Below are 8,634 nucleotides of genomic sequence, written 5' to 3' on the forward strand. Positions count from 1 at the left end.
CAATCAACTAGCTAGAAAATAATAGGAGGGCAAACATTCTGAAAAGAAACATTATAGCAGAAGGTAAACAGCAAAAAGGTTAATAGAGGCTTTCCAGAATTTGAACTTTCAAAATTCCTGTAACTTCCAGTGTACAGGGTTAAAACCTGATTTGTATTTTTTTCCTCTTCTACCTCTCATAATTCTTCCACAGAAGCAGCTATAAAGCTCCTACAGTGCTTTCCCTCTGAAAACATTTTACAAATAAAATCAGTATCAATGAACACACTAACATTGTTTTGAATGCTGCCTGTTCTGCCTAATTATTCATCTTGTAGTTACTGCAAGGAAAGATAACCTAGTAGCTTCTACAGTCACAATCTCTGTCAAGATTTTGTCAATTCTTGCTCCAGCTATACATTAGTTAACTGTTTTTTTTACATAGGTGAAATCATTTATTGGGATGCCAGTAGATAGGATAGGCAACGTAATAACCAACAGAGACCAGAATCTATGAATTTTTCCAGTTCGAGCATCTGATACAGCAATTTTCATCTAAAGAAACTTCAGTAGGGTTAATTAGTTCAGTTGTGTCCCGGGATGTCATTCTCCCCTTGCACTTGGCCTTGGTGAGGCTGCAGCTGGAGTACTGTGTCCAGTTTTGGGCTCCACAATTCAAAAAGGATGTGGAGAAGCTTGAGAGAGTCCAGAGAAGAGCCACGCGCATCATCAGAGGTCTGGAAAACAGACCTTACGACGACAGGCTGAGAGCCATGGGGCTCTTTAGCCTGGAAAAGCGTAGGCTCAGGGGTGACCTGATGGCCACCTATAAGTTTATCAGGGGTGACCACCAGTATCTGAGGGAACATTTGTTCACCAGAGCGCCCCATGGGATGATGAGGTTGAATGGTCATAAACTACTACAAGACCATTTCAGGCTGGACATAAGGAAGAATTTCTTTACTGTCCGAGCCCCCAAGGTCTGGAACAGCCTGGCATCGGAGGTGGTTCAGGCACCTACTCTTGAACACCTTCAAGAGCAAATTGGATGCTTATCTTGCTGGGATCCTATGACCCCAGCTGACTTCCTGCCCTTTGGTTTGGGGGCTGGACTCGATGATCTTCCAAGGTCCCTTCCAGCCCTATTGTCTATGAAATCTATGAAATACCCTCCAGCACCTGGTAGCACACCACTGCACCCAAGCCAGTCTCATACTTCCACTCAAGGTCAACACCCAGTACCCAACACTACAGAGAAAAGGGGGTACACTAGAGGGGCAGGCAAGGGACATCACACTCAGAAACCAAATAATGTATTAAGAGAGTGTGTGTGTGTGTCTAAGCTACATAATCATCATTTTTTTTCAACCCCCTTCATGAGCATACTAACATACACACAGCTACATAGCCCATGCTCTGATTATTACTCCAAAATCATATACACACTATCATGCCTTCCTCAAAATTATGAAGCTTCACTTTGAAAAAATACAAGTTCCTAGTCCCCAGTTCATTATTTGGGAACTGTTCCAGAACTTAAGGTCACTAATGCTTAGAACCATCTAATGTATATAGTTTTTATACCCATTTTTCTTATATCAATACTGTCCTTTAATTTAAGTAGCTCTACTCTTTGGCTATTATGCATAGCATACATTTTTTTTAAATAAAGAATAACCATATTCCCCATCAACCTTCACTTTGCAAAGATAAACAGGCCAAGCTTTTAAAATCTGCTCTCATAAAATAGGTTCTGTATTCCTCTAATCACCTAGGGTGTCTTTATATGTGGTCCAGGGTGGGAGGGGGTGGGGGCTTTAAGTTAGAGCAGCTTTTTGGAGCCACTCTAATTAAAGTGCCCACAGCATCTCATGTATTTAGTGTCCCATACTTAAAAATGGCAGTGGGGGTGCTTTAACTAAAGCTCATTTGATGAGCATGTGGATGCTTCAAAATGGCAGCAATTAACTGAGTCTGCTCCAATGCGTACTAATTAGCATGTGTTGGAGCAGGTGTTGAGCATGTGTAGCTTTTCTCTGCATCTGGCCCAGGTGATGCCCTCTGCCTAATATGCAGTAGAATTCAGTTGGCTTTTCTGCATACCTGTAGAACAATGACAGCTCATGGTCATCCTATGATCCAGCAATATATGCTGGCCACACTTTTGCAATTGCTTCCAAAGTATGAGCCTCTATCTTATAAGAAAAACTCCTTAAAGGTCTAGTTTTACATTTCATATGACCTATTTTACTTCTTTACACAAGACAATCTAATTCTTTCTGTACAATTATCTAACCTTTTTTCTTTTTGGCTGTACTTCCCAACTTTGTATCTTCCCCAGGTTTCTTATGTGAACATCTAGTTGTTGCAACAAAGATGCTCGTGAAAATATTAGTATGGTTTAGATTCCTATTTTCCACCAGCAGCAAGGAAAAATGAAGTAACATGAGCCAAATTGTCAGTTTCAGTGGGTGCATTTACACGTGTCATTAATGTGATGCAATAAAGTCTGGAGCCGTTCAAGTCAGAGTAAAATGTTCCCAGGCACAGCATCTATACATGTACCTGGGACTGCAGCAATTTGAGATGGGACGGAGCAGGTCCCCAGCTCACTGGGCTCAATTTACACCCACAGTCACCATCTACACCTGTATTTCAGATCAGTAAAGTACTCTGCTGTGCTCAACAGTACTATCCTACAGTAAAGTTAATTAGTTTGTGTAGATGGTGACACTGTACTGCAAAGCTAATTAATCTACTCCATAGTAAAGCACATATGTAGATGCACCAATATTGGTTATGTTTTTATTCATATTCAGTGAATTAATTTATATAGTTAGTAATAAAGATACATATATTTACAGTAGGTAATTCCATATCTAGTAACACTTCTGGCAGTACATATCTGAGACATAAATGAATACCGTAGTGGAGGCTGATACTAAGCAACACAACTGAAGAAAAGGGCAAAAAGAGGTTAATATCCATGAACCTGAAACCTGCTCACGAGCTCAAGTTTCTTCCCTCCACGCTCCCATTTTTCAAATACTTGTTTTAAAAAATATAATCAATAGCACCAGAGATATAACAGTATTTTTAACTTTCATATTTATATTTTGTATTTATAAGTATGCTGGGAATGTTGACATAGTATGAAATGACCTTTGAAGAGATGTTATTCTAAACTCTTGTATGTATGGGTTCCACAAGATTCTAGATTTAAAAAAGGCTCTGAGAAAAATGTCATAAAGGACATATTTGAACTGGTACAGGTGTCACTAAAAGTCAGCCTTGATATATGTGTTCTGCAAATGATTTGTTATTATAAACTGGTTGTGGAACTCATTGTCTAGCTATTATCAGAACAAATCCCATTCTTTTGTAATGGACATCTGTTAAATCTTCCACTCTTAATGGAAAATGTTGCCTGTGGGACATGCACTTTTATGATACCGTCATTTCTTTCTTCAGTGATAAAAAAACCCTCTTTTCATTCTTATTTTAACAAACCAAATGTATTTGTGTCTGGTTTTCTTCAGGGAAAAAGAATAATAGGCTACAAAAGTATCCAAACCATTAGGGACAAGATGGTGTAATAAATGCTAATTAGACATATAGTACTCGGCACACAATTCCTTGTCCACTGAGAGCAAGTCAAGTCATCTTGCAGTCACTACCACTGCCACTGTCAGGGCACAGATCATACTTTCAGTTAAATTAAGCAGCAAAAGCTGAGAAAAGGTTTAAAAGGTTAATTGATATTAAAAGCATTTTTTGCCTCCTCAAGTCAGTGTTAATATAAAAAGCCATTGGGGAAACAAAATGGGAAACATGATCCAGTTGATATTCCATGGAATGAATGCATTGGAGGGGAACTGACAGCCAGTATTTAGCTTTACCTGTCAGTGCACTTTCAGCCTTTATTATATGAGGAAAGGAAGAATCACAGGCAACTGCAACCTGAAAGGATTTAGTCCCTCAGAAGTGACATTGGGACTCTTAATTGTACCATCTCTCCAATTGCTTTATTCCTTTAATGAGAGCTTTGGGGGCCCTGAAATTCAGGCTGTCTTTTTAGATGCCTAATTTCAGGTATTTAAACCCACTGGGACTCATATTTCAAGAACAAGATTCATATCTCTTTCCTGCTCACTGCACTTAACAATAGCAAGTACCATGTCTTGCAGAAGTGTTTTCATGAGCTGACCTCCATGCCATACATAAACTCCACTTTTGAATGTTAACAGCAAGTGCTACAATTAGCTCATAACCATGACCATGGATGACAGCAATCAGAAGTTGTTTATTGTATAGGCACAGTTTACAAAAGCAATTTCTCAGTTTTTCAAATTTTAAGCTTCTAGAGAAAAGCAGCAGCCTAAAAACCTAATCATTAACCCTGATGGACAACACTTAAAGATCAACATTGTTGCTTATCTGCTTTTTTTAGTTACTATGCCCCATAAATCGCAGTACCCTGTGAGGCTTTACCATCCATCAGTCATCAAGACTTCCTATCTGTGAAGATACTCATGTTACATTACAGATGCATATGATTCAATAATGCAATCACCAATTAAAAAGTCACCTCTAATTCTCAGCTCTCCCAGCAGTATATTTACCATTCCAGCTACATACCTAAAATAATAAATGACTACCATTACCTCTTCCTTTCCCTCTTTCTTTGTCCAACACTCACAAACACACACTAATACTACCACCGAATGAATGCTAGTTTCATCTGTTACAAATAATGCATCATTGTGCGGAAGGACTCTGACTCTGAATGCAAATATGAAATATTATTAATTCTCGCACACACAAAAAAAATCTCTGGAGCATTACTGTTTAGAGAAGAAAAATATTCTCTAGAGGAAAAAAAGTCATTGAAAAGGAACAGTTTATCCCACAGTTGCAGTTCTACACAGAAGAGTTGTTGTTGCTCTTGTCTCTAGAGTATCTTTCTACACAGGGAAAAATGATATTCAACTTAAAACAAATCTGCAATATATTCTTATATCAGAAATTGATTTGGCCAAGTATTAACATTTCTCACTCACAGCTGGAACAACATTTTGATATTTTATTCACCTGAAATATCTTTTTTAGTTAGAATCTATTTGGGAGAACATTCATTCATGTGCACATTTCAAAATGGCAATAGCACACTCCATAAAATCATTAAAGCAAAAGACAAAATTCACCTACCCTTCTCCCTGTTCAGACCACACTACTATGTAATTTATATATATTAGGTGATTTATTTAAATATATTAGGTACAACTAAGCATAAGGGATATTACCACTAGCTTTAATTTGGTTTCTGTATATCAAGTACTTTGCTTTACATGTTAGTCAGTTGATCATATTGCTTTTCCTTTGGCAAGGATTCTGGATTCTAAAACTTAGAACAACCTAGAGTTAAGTGATTCAAGGAGTTCACTTTCACTAGATGTCTTGAAAAATATTCTACAGTCTAATAGCCTATGGTCCAACACCCATGGTTAAAAGTTAGCCAATATTTCTTTTGTTAAATTCATCCCACTATTGCTAGTTCTATCCTCATGAGTCACTCAGAACAATAAGAAAGCGTTTGCATGGTGCTTCCCTCTTTCAAATACTTGTAAATGATTATACCGCTCTCACATACCCCATCATCACCCTTAGTCATGGGTGCTTAAGAGAGTACACGCCCACATGCAATTTGCTATTTTCTCTTCAATAACTCCATCATTAATATAATTTTATTTTATCCCCTCTGAAGAATCTTTCACAGCTCTACTTCAGAACCAGAAACGTTCTATAACTGTACACAATCCCTTTTTGCAGGCTACACTGTTAGTATAGTATTTCATACTGTGTTAGTTCTATCACTATCAGTATGTAAATCACGGGCGGACAATTATTTGGGTAGAGGGCTGCTTAACAAGTTTTGGCAAAATGTCGGGAGCAGCATAGGTAGCCCTGCCCCTTGACAGTTGCCCCTCCCCCTGGTGTCCACATTGGGACCGGAAGTCCTGCCCCCTAACCCTTGACTTTTGCCACCAAAAGTCCCTCCCCTTGCTACTCCACCCTCCAGTACTCTTTTTGGGAGGTTGCCATCTTAGAACCAGAAAAAAAAAATCATACACTAGAAGTCAAAACGCCTACAGCAATATATTTTATTTTTATTACAAAAAATATTTATCATAACTTGTGATTGAGTACTGTATATAGAGATTGTGTAATAACTCAAAAATAAAGTATCACTCTTTTATATTGTGTGTGTATGGTGACGTGTGGGGTGTAGCTGGGTGTGTGTGTGGAGGTGGTGTGGGAGGGTGTGGGAGTATGGTGGGGTTGTGAGAGGGTATGGCTGTGTGGGGGGGCATAGGGTATGTTGGGGTGTAAGTATATGTTGATGGCAGTTGTGAAGGCAGGGTGTGGGCGTGTGGGGTGTGAGGGAAGGTGGGGGTTGTAGGGACCCCCCCAGACACTCCCCCCATGGCATGCAGCCTCCTTTGTCTGGCAGCAGCAGCAGGCGGGGAGATCAGGACGCTTATGCCCAGTGCAGGCAGCCAGGCTCCGGCTAGCACTGAGCATGGTTGGGGTGTCAGGGGAGGGAGTGCAGCCTGCCTGGCTACTTCTATTGCTGGGGCTCCATACCACACATGCACCTGCAGCTTCTGCAATCGCAGTGGGGGAAGCCCTGCACTGGAGCTGGCTGCCTTCCCTGCCCCCCTGCTGTGCAGGTCCCCGCACTCCACCGGGAATGGAGGGAGCCCCACTCCCTGCTTCCCTGCAGAGTCTTGTGGAGCTTCCCTTCTGCATGTGCGGGAGCTGCAGGTGTGCTGCACGGAGCCCCTGTGATAGAGGTGACAGGGCAGGTTGCACTGGGGCTGTGCTCCTCACCCCCAGTGCAGCACTTGCCACCTCTATCACAGGGACTCTGCACCATGCACCTGCAGCTCCCACAATCACAGCAGGGAAGCCTTGCACTGGACTCTGCAGGGAAGCAGGGAGTGGGACTCCCTCCACTCCTGGCAAAGTGTGGAGACATGTGCAGCAGGGGTGGGGAAAGCAGCAGGCTCCAGCACGGGGCTTCCCCCACTGCGTGTGGGAGCTACAGGAGCATGGCACAGAGCCCCAGCGATAGAGGAAGTTGGGCAGGCTGTGCTCCCCACCTCCATGCCTGCTCTGGGTAAGAGCACCCTGACCTCCCTGCCTGCTGCTGGCAGTGGGTGCTGCATGCCATGGGGGGAGTATGTACACCCCCCACCCTCACACCCACACCCTGCCCTGACAAGCTCCATGTTAACATGCTTCCACCCAGCTGCAACCCCTCCCCCCCACAACAGCCCCGCTGCTTCCCTATCTGCTGCATTGAGCAAGTTGGATGTCCAGGAAGCCAAACAGGTTCTCATGGTGTAGCTGCAGCAGAAGCCCCACCCTGAAGCTGCTGCTGGCTGGGCAGGGCCCTTGCACCCAAGAGGCTGGAATCGAGGTGTATCAGGGTATGTCGGGGGGTGTACATGTGGGCACCTTGCTCCCACCCTTGCAGGCAGGAGGACTGAGCAGAACACAATTCATTGTGGGGTGCTGCTGACCAGATGAAAGTACCTGGCAGGCTGGATTTTGCTCACCCCTGATCTAAATGTTCACAACACTCAACTATTAGTACTCTTTACATATGGAAGAAGAATTGAATTTAACAGGAGTTATCATTAGGATGATTATTATACTGATAACAATGGCAATGAATTAAGTGACCCAGATTAGAATCTTTATTATGCCAGTTCAGCAGCATCCCATGTTGGGGCAGAGTCCAGCGCCTGACCCATCTTTAAGGGGTTTGCAAAAGTAACTGTTTCAGGAAAGAGATCTCAGTCCATCCACACCAACAGATAACTTTGCAGGTGCAACATGCAGAAATGTCATGCACGTAAAGCAGAAAGACTTTGTCGATTCAGTACATGGTAATGCCCTTACCACTGTCATAGTTTTAACATTTCTAAATATTTGGTACATTAGTTTATTACTGACTATGCTTTAGTAGTGTAGAGTGAAAAGTAGATGCAACAAACTATCTTCAAGTTCAAAGGCCTTAAGGAATTTTTCTGAACTTCAGACATTCTCTCCACATATAAATGATTATGGTTCCCCTCAAACTATACAAGGCGATAAATTCTAGTTGATGTTTGAGTTTTGTGGACTGTGGTATAATTTGTTGCTGCTGATGAGAAAAATTTTAGCTGGTAGGCAAAAGGGAAGTAAAGCTAACAGAGCCTAAGTTACTGATGATTATTCTCTTTCATTTGTAGGTAAACTTTGTTAGATGGCAGTTTCCACTGGCAACCAAGGTGAGTATTTTCCCTTACAAAAAGAACATAGTACAGAGTAAAGTTTACCCAGGAGTATTATTTTAGAAGTCTCCTCATTAAGTTCTAGGTTCTGGACTAAGAGAGGAATTTAGAAAGCTCTGGAAAACTATGCCAGTGAAACCCTTACACTGAGACATTTAAAATTAGACTAGACAGAGTACTAAAAATATTATTTATTTATAACAAAATGGGGCCTTTGACCCATTTATAATGACAAGTTCATTTTGCTGGGTAATAATACAAATGTTAATGATAAGTGCTCGGAAAAGCCTGTACTTTATCAGTGGCTCTCAGC

The sequence above is a fragment of the Gavialis gangeticus genome, unplaced genomic scaffold (genome assembly GCF_001723915.1).
Source record: "Gavialis gangeticus isolate Ggan-Ray unplaced genomic scaffold, GavGan_comp1, whole genome shotgun sequence".
NCBI classification, from domain to species: domain Eukaryota; kingdom Metazoa; phylum Chordata; order Crocodylia; family Gavialidae; genus Gavialis; species Gavialis gangeticus.